General features: G+C 40.8%; 2 non-coding genes across 2 annotated transcripts; both read right to left on the minus strand.

Moving 5' to 3' along the window:
• Positions 1-447: 447 nt before the first annotated feature.
• LOC133667622 (5.8S ribosomal RNA) lies at positions 448-602 on the minus strand. Its single transcript, XR_009833283.1, has one exon. It is a non-coding gene; the product is annotated as a 5.8S ribosomal RNA (ribosomal RNA).
• A 1,540-nt stretch (positions 603-2,142) lies between these two features.
• LOC133667631 (small subunit ribosomal RNA) lies at positions 2,143-4,063 on the minus strand. Its single transcript, XR_009833292.1, has one exon. It is a non-coding gene; the product is annotated as a small subunit ribosomal RNA (ribosomal RNA).
• Positions 4,064-9,214: the final 5,151 nt, after the last annotated feature.

Consider the following 9,214-nt stretch of genomic DNA (forward strand, 5'->3'; position numbering starts at 1 on the left):
ATTTCAGACGACGTTAGGGGCGCGGTATGTAATCGTGATCCAAAGACGGACGAATCGAAGCAGTGGCGGGTACGAAATAACGTTGAAAACGAGCACGAAGCGGTGAAACACGGGCGGTCATCCGTTACGTAAAACGGACGACTCACGACACCGAGAACACTCACGCAGGTCCGTGACATTTTCATTGTTACATACCACACGCTAGCACATGCATTTCGATTCTGTAGTCTCGGTCACGACCGCGACGAACGCCAACGAACGTCCAACAATCGCTCGTACGTCGCGCATCTTCCTCCTTGTAACTTGTCCTTTCCTCGATTTTTGACACCCGACTCGGAAACGTTCGATTTTAAAGAACGACGGCGGGGATTACAAAAAAGAGAAAAAAAGGATCAAATGTACGAAGAGTAACGATACGCAACGCAAGCAGTATTTGGGTTACGTGAACGACCCTCAGCCAGGCGTGGTCCAGGAATTGTATCCGTGGACCGCAATGTGCGTTCGAAATGTCGATGTTCATGTGTCCTGCAGTTCACACGTTGACGCGCAATTAGCTGCGTTCTTCATCGACCCACGAGCCAAGTGATCCACCGTTCAGGGTAATCGTATTTTTCTTTTTTATTTTTTATATTAAGGAAACGACGAGGATACCCCGATACTGAATCCTTTTTTTTTTTAAACCGTCGCTCAACCTGGAGAGAACGACTCTTCTTCGAAGCATGGTCGCAGAGCCCATACGCTTAAAAAATTCGATATTGAAAACTATAATTCGTTCAGGTATATATTGCATTCTCGATAAAATTCGATGGGATACGAATTTCGGTTGGCCTCGAGCGGTCTTACCTCCCAATTTCCGAAGCGAATATCCGCTAACGGTACGGGTGTCCGACTCACGACACGATGGCCTCTCTGTATAACCGAACATAATTCGATATTCCCCTCTGAACGAACAACGTTTCAACTTTTAAATAAGAAGCGATAAAATCGGGCTCACGTCGACGCGATGCATCTTGGTTTCGCCGTTCTTGGTTTCGTCGGTTTAAAGCTTACAACGACGACGACCATCACACCATCCACCCATGGGTAGGAAGCACGATTCGAGAATGATTATAGCGTATAAGAGAAAAGAGGTCGAACTGGTATCCATCGAAGAGAACGTCGCGAAACAAAGTTCGACGGCGGCTCGTCCATCCTTCGATTTCGTTTTACTATCGACGCGCTACTTGTCCTTACCGCTTTTTCGATTATCATTATCTCGACAGCTTCGTTCGATCCCAAAGTCTTGGTGTGCGGTCCTCGTCCATCTCCCGTTTTATAACGGGAGCTCAGGCAACGAAAATAAAAAAAGAAAGGAGGTACAGAAATGTGAATTTGGTACTTTTCTTGCACGTATCTATATACATACACATACGCAACGCACGCATATACGTTCATAAAGACGGCGGGTCTATTTAAAAAAGACCTCACGCAAGCGCCTTATTGTGTTGTCAAGCCATTTGTCATTTTATTTTTGTGTTTTCAATATATTTCAGTAGGGACGTAATGTTATTAAAGCGGCGGGTCATTTAAAAATTCGACCTCACGCAAGCGCTTTTTTCTTTTTTATCATTTTGTATATACCATTATGCATATACATACGTGATACGTACACGTACGTGCAAACCGTACCTTTATAAATCTTTATTAAAAATATACATCATCGAGACGGCGGATCGCGTCCGTATATGCATCCGTAAACGCACACACGACGACGACGATCTCACGCAAGCGTCCCTTTGTATCTTTTTGCGTACCATAACGACATTCATCTCGTCGAGACGGCGGGTCCGTTTATTCGATAAATAGACCTTCACGCAAGCGTCTCTTCGAGCTTATTTATCGTTATTCCCTCTCTCTTCGTGTCGAATTTTCGTGTCTGGTAAGAAGAAAATTCGAAAATGATCGAAATCAACGGATACAACGGACGGAAGGGATTTCTTTTTCTTTCCCTCCTCACGTAAGCCATCGTTCCGTGATTTCATTATTCGTTCGATGTACAAAGTACATTTTGGTATTTAGTAATGGAATCGAAATTCCATTTTATCCTTCTCCTTGTTTATCTCTCTTTTTGTTACGCATTCTCTTTTTGTATGTTTCATTCGTTAATGATCCTTCCGCAGGTTCACCTACGGAAACCTTGTTACGACTTTTACTTCCTCTAAATGATCAAGTTTGGTCATCTTCCCGGTAACATCGGCAATGCCGAGACATTGGCCGCGCACCAGTCCGAAGACCTCACTAAATCATTCAATCGGTAGTAGCGACGGGCGGTGTGTACAAAGGGCAGGGACGTAATCAACGCGAGCTTATGACTCGCGCTTACTGGGAATTCCTCGTTCATGGGGAATAATTGCAAGCCCCAATCCCTAGCACGAAGGAGGTTCAGCGGGTTACCCGGGCCTTTCGGCCAGGGAAAACACGCTGATTCCTTCAGTGTAGCGCGCGTGCGGCCCAGAACATCTAAGGGCATCACAGACCTGTTATTGCTCAATCTCGTGCGGCTAGAAGCCGCCTGTTCCTCTAAGAAGATTTGTTTGTACGTTGGTAGTAAAAACCCACCGACCGAAGCCGAGGGCCTTCGAGATACCATAAGTTACGTCTATTTAGCAGGCTAGAGTCTCGTTCGTTATCGGAATTAACCAGACAAATCGCTCCACCAACTAAGAACGGCCATGCACCACCACCCACCGAATCAAGAAAGAGCTATCAATCTGTCAATCCTTCCGGTGTCCGGGCCTGGTGAGGTTTCCCGTGTTGAGTCAAATTAAGCCGCAGGCTCCACTCCTGGTGGTGCCCTTCCGTCAATTCCTTTAAGTTTCAGCTTTGCAACCATACTTCCCCCGGAACCCAAAAGCTTTGGTTTCCCGGAAGCTGCCCGCCGAGTCATCGGAGGAACTTCGGCGGATCGCTGGCTGGCATCGTTTATGGTTAGAACTAGGGCGGTATCTGATCGCCTTCGAACCTCTAACTTTCGTTCTTGATTAATGAAAACATTTTTGGCAAATGCTTTCGCTTCTGTCCGTCTTGCGACGATCCAAGAATTTCACCTCTAACGTCGCAATACGAATGCCCCCATCTGTCCCTATTAATCATTACCTCGGGGTTCCGAAAACCAACAAAATAGAACCGAGGTCCTATTCCATTATTCCATGCACACAGTATTCAGGCAAAGGTAGCCTGCTTTAAGCACTCTAATTTTTCAAAGTAAACGTATCGGCCCACCTCGACACTCAGTGAAGAGCACCGCGATGGGATATTAGTTGGACCGCCCGCAAGGAGCTAAGCCCACCGATAGGACGTACCACATAATGCCAGTTAAACACCGCGAGCGGTGAACCGACACTGTGACACACAGATTCAACTACGAGCTTTTTAACCGCAACAACTTTAATATACGCTATTGGAGCTGGAATTACCGCGGCTGCTGGCACCAGACTTGCCCTCAATTGGTCCTCGTTAAAGGATTTAAAGTGTACTCATTCCGATTACGGGGCCTCGGATGAGTCCCGTATCGTTATTTTTCGTCACTACCTCCCCGTGCCGGGAGTGGGTAATTTGCGCGCCTGCTGCCTTCCTTGGATGTGGTAGCTGTTTCTCAGGCTCCCTCTCCGGAATCGAACCCTGATTCCCCGTTACCCGTTACAACCATGGTAGGCGCAGAACCTACCATCGACAGTTGATAAGGCAGACATTTGAAAGATGCGTCGCCGGTGCTAGATGACCATGCGATCAGCACAAAGTTATTCAGAGTCACCAAAACAAACGATGGACGAACGGACGAGCCGTCCGCCACCGATTGGTTTTGATCTAATAAAAGCATTCCTCCCATCTCTGAGAGGAATTCTGTTTGCATGTATTAGCTCTAGAATTACCACAGTTATCCAAGTAAATGTGTCCACGATCTAATGAACCATAACTGATTTAATGAGCCATTCGCGGTTTCACCTTAATTCGGCATGTACTGAGACATGCATGGCTTAATCTTTGAGACAAGCATATGACTACTGGCAGGATCAACCAGGGATCTTAGTTTATTATTAATATATTTTGCCAATTTTGACATATATATATTTTCGTCGTCAGTGCCCCCTCACCGATCGACTACAATAGGTCTTTATAAATATTCGAGCACGTATCAAGCATGCTAAACATTTGGTAACCTTTTGAAAAAATTTAATTTCATAAAGCGCGTAATATAAATTCACGCTGAGGCATATCCCAATGTAATATCAGCACTTCCACAATATGCCCCGTTCATTCACAATTTCAAGAATCATACTTCACAATATCATATATATAAAAATTATAATATAATATTGTGTTTTATTTAACAACGTGGTGTTACAATAACATCGCACGTCGTTTCTTTTCTCTCACTTTTACAAACTCAAAGCTCATCATACGAAACGTGTCGTATTGCAAGCCACCAAGAACTATTCGACACGCCCGTACGCCCTAGGGATTTATATATCCTTAGGTGTTAGAAAGGCCCGATCGCTCGAGGCTAAAAGTTGATGCTCAGTCGTACAAGTACACATGGCAAAAGCCATACATACAGGTCACCAGCGTCCCCCTATAGGTCGCTTTGCCGCTCAAGAGCCATTCGGTCATAGACACCGACTCGCGGCTATGCAGTGTGGAGAAAGATCGGTAAGAACCGGACAGAAACAGTCGAGAAAGTATTTCCCGAGGAGCGGTGTACCGTATCTCGACCGAGATCGTAGAACGGACACGCGCCCGACGCTGCTCCGCCCGGCCGCACCGGACCGTCGCTTCTCTTACAGTAACCGAACGGCCGGCCACCATGTCGGCGCCGACCGGGCTAATGCACGGCCGCTTATGGTGCAAAACCGCTGTAGCGACAGACCGAGCGGAGGGTACGCTGGAACTTAGACTTCGATCGATGATCATTATCATTATACAAATTGGTAAAAAAAATTACAAATATATTAACAGGATGGTATAAATGAAAGGTCAATAATAGATTTGTCAAAAAAATTAAATTTTTTTTTTCTCGATAAGAAAAGTTACGAAAAATTAATTTTTAATAAAGGAACAAAAAAAATTAACAATATAAAAAATTGCAAAGGATAAATATAAATTGATTAATGAAAAAAAACATACCAGTTATAACGTTATTTTTCGAGAAATTAAGAAAAAAATGCCCGAGTCATGTCGGTTCGGTGGCCCGACCGTACGCGCAAAGTCCCCGGTCATGTCGGTTCGCCCGTTCTATATATATCGCTCAGAGTAAAAAAAAATTATAAGTATATTAACATGACGGTATAAATGAAAGGTCAATATTATATTTTTTCAAAAAAATTAAATTTTTTTTTTCTCGATAAGAAAAGTTACGAAAAATCAATTTTTGATGAAAGAACAGAAAAAATTAAGAATATAAAAAATTGCGAAGGATAAATATAAATTGATTAATGAAAAAAACATACCAGTTATAAGGTTATTTTTCGAGAAATTAAGAGAAAAACACCCGAGTCACGTCGGTTCGACCATAGCTCGATCGTACGCGCAAAGTCCCCGGTCATGTCGGTTCGCCCGTCTTACGCGTATGGCGCAAAGTCCCCGGTCATGTCGGTTCGCCCGTCCTGCGCGTATAGCGCAAAGTTCCCGGTCATGTCGGTTCGCCCGTCCTGCGCGTATAGCGCAAAGTCCCCGGTCATGTCGGTTCGCCCGTCCTACGCGTATGGCGCAAAGTCCCCGGTCATGTCGGTTCGCCCGTTCTATATATATATCGTTCAGAGTTCCCCGGTAAAAAAAAATTATAATTTATATTAACATGACGGTATAAATGAAAGGTCAATATTATATTTGTCAAAAAAATTAAATTTTTTTTTTCTCAATAAGAAAAGTTACGAAAAATCAATTTTTGATGAAAGAACAGAAAAAATTAACAATATAAAAAATTGCGAAGGATAAATATAAATTGATTAATGAAAAAAACATACCAGTTATAAGGTTATTTTTCGAGAAATTAAGAAAAAACACCCGAGTCACGTCGGTTCGACCATAGCTCGATCGTACGCGCAAAGTCCCCGGTCATGTCGGTTCGCCCGTCTTACGCGTATAGCGCAAAGTCCCCGGTCATGTCGGTTCGCCCGTCCTGCGCGTATAGCGCAAAGTCCCCGGTCATGTCGGTTCGCCCGTCCTACGCGTATGGCGCAAAGTCCCCGGTCATGTCGGTTCGCCCGTTCTATATATATATCGTTCAGAGTTCCCCGGTAAAAAAAAATTATAATTTATATTAACATGACGGTATAAATGAAAGGTCAATATTATATTTTTTCAAAAAAATTAAATTTTTTTTTTCTCAATAAGAAAAGTTACGAAAAATCAATTTCTGATGAAAGAACAGAAAAAATTAACAATATAAAAAATTGCGAAGGATAAATATAAATTGATTAATGAAAAAAACATACCAGTTATAAGGTTATTTTTCGAGAAATTAAGAGAAAAACACCCGAGTCACGTCGGTTCGACCATAGCTCGATCGTACGCGCAAAGTCCCCGGTCATGTCGGTTCGCCCGTCTTACGCGTATGGCGCAAAGTCCCCGGTCATGTCGGTTCGCCCGTTCTATATATATATCGTTCAGAGTTCCCCGGTAAAAAAAAATTATAATTTATATTAACATGACGGTATAAATGAAAGGTCAATATTATATTTTTCAAAAAAATTAAATTTTTTTTTTCTCGATAAGAAAAGTTACGAAAAATCAATTTCTGATGAAAGAACAGAAAAAATTAACAATATAAAAAATTGCGAAGGATAAATATAAATTGATTAATGAAAAAAAAAACATACCAGTTATAAGGTTATTTTTCGAGAAATTAAGAAAAAACACCCGAGTCACGTCGGTTCGACCATAGCTCGATCGTACGCGCAAAGTCCCCGGTCATGTCGGTTCGCCCGTCTTACGCGTATGGCGCAAAGTCCCCGGTCATGTCGGTTCGCCCGTTCTATATATATATCGTTCAGAGTTCCCCGGTAAAGAAAAATTATAATTTATATTAACATGACGGTATAAATGAAAGGTCAATATTATATTTTTCAAAAAAATTAAATTTTTTTTTTCTCGATAAGAAAAGTTACGAAAAATCAATTTCTGATGAAAGAACAGAAAAAATTAACAATATAAAAAATTGCGAAGGATAAATATAGATTGATTAATGAAAAAAACATACCAGTTATAAGGTCATTTTTCGAGAAATTAAGAAAAAAACACCCGAGTCACGTCGGTTCGACCATAGCTCGATCGTACGCGCAAAGTCCCCGGTCATGTCGGTTCGCCCGTCTTACGCGTATGGCGCAAAGTCCCCGGTCATGTCGGTTCGCCCGTCCTGCGCGTATAGCGCAAAGTCCCCGGTCATGTCGGTTCGCCCGTTCTATATATATATCTTTCATAGTTCCCCGGTAAAGAAAAATTATAATTTATATTAACATGACGGTATAAATGAAAGGTCAATATTATATTTTTTCAAAAAAATTAAATTTTTTTTTTCTCGATAAGAAAAGTTACGAAAAATCAATTTCTGATGAAAGAACAGAAAAAATTAACAATATAAAAAATTGCGAAGGATAAATATAGATTGATTAATGAAAAAAAAACATACCAGTTATAAGGTCATTTTTCGAGAAATTAAGAAAAAAATACCCGAGTCACGTCGGTTCGACCATAGCTCGATCGTACGCGCAAAGTCCCCGGTCATGTCGGTTCGCCCGTCCTACGCGTATAGCGCAAAGTCCCCGATCATGTCGGTTCGCCCGTTCTATATATATCGCTCAGAGTAAAAAAATTATAAGTATATTAACATGACGGTATAAATGAAAGGTCAATGATAGATTTTTTCAAAAAAATAATTTTTTTTTTTCTCGATAAGAAAAGTTACGAAAAATCAATTTTTGATGAAAGAACAGAAAAAATTAAGAATATAAAAAATTGCGAAGGATAAATATAAATTGATTAATGAAAGAAAAACATACCAGTTATTATGTTATTTCTCGAGAAATTAAAAAGAAATTATCCGAGTTATGTCGGTTCGCCCGTCCTACGCGTATGGCGCAAAGTCTCCCGGTCATGTCGGTTCCCTCGTTCTGTACATATCGCTCAGAGTACCCCGGAAGAAAAAATTATAAATATATTAACATGACGGTATAAATTAAAGTTCAATAATAGATTTTTACAAGAAAATTAAATTTTTTTTTTCTCGATAAGAAAAGTTATGAAAAATCTGTTTTTGATGAAAGAAAAGAAAAAATTGACAATATAAGAAATTGCGAATGATAAATATAAATTGATTAATGAAAAAAAACAAGTACAAGTTATAAAGTTATTTCTCGAGAAATTAAGAAGAAAATATCCGAGTCATGTCGATTCGGTAGTACGACCGTACGCTCAAAGTCCCCCGGTCAGGTCGGTTCGCCCGTTCTACGCGTATCGCGCAAAGTCCTCCGATCAAGTCGGTTCGCTCGTTCTATACGTATCCTCCAACATCCATGATATTTAGATATTTTTCCCGCAATATAGGTTTAACGTTTCGAGTGATAATTCTTCTGTTCTGTAATCTTACAATCTAAGAAGCTTGTATCTGCCCATTATTATCATTGTTTGCTTACAGTTACTATGTGTTGGTCGTGAAAAATCCTTTATTGCTACTATTTTGATATTACTATTATTACTATTTTTTTTCTTCCCCCCCCTTTTTAAATAGTATAGCGTACTCGCATATAATATTTTTATTAATACAATTATTTCATGTTTTAGACATTAATTCGTCTTATATTTTATATCTATTATGAATATTCATAAATATTTACATTCCCTTCCTTTTTCTCCCCTTCCCCGTTCTTTCTCCTTTCCAACTCTACTCTCCTCCGGGATTTTCTATCACTAGAAATATATTTTCGTTATTTTTATTAGTTACTCCAATACAATATTATAATTACATTTGTTTCGTTTTCTATATTAATTTCACTATACCATACGTAACGATTCAACGATGTTACGTTCTGTCTATTTTCTAATAACATCGATTTTTCGTTTCAATGACCTCGGTCACATCGCTTCGTTGCATCCGTTTCGTTTGCGGCAATTTCCCCGGTCATGTCGCTTCGGCGCTATCATACCGTTCGCGACTATTTCCCCGGTCACGTCGCTTCGG

This window comes from Apis cerana, unplaced genomic scaffold, assembly GCF_029169275.1.
Source record: "Apis cerana isolate GH-2021 unplaced genomic scaffold, AcerK_1.0 Chr0_AcerK, whole genome shotgun sequence".
Taxonomy (NCBI): Eukaryota; Metazoa; Arthropoda; class Insecta; order Hymenoptera; family Apidae; genus Apis; species Apis cerana.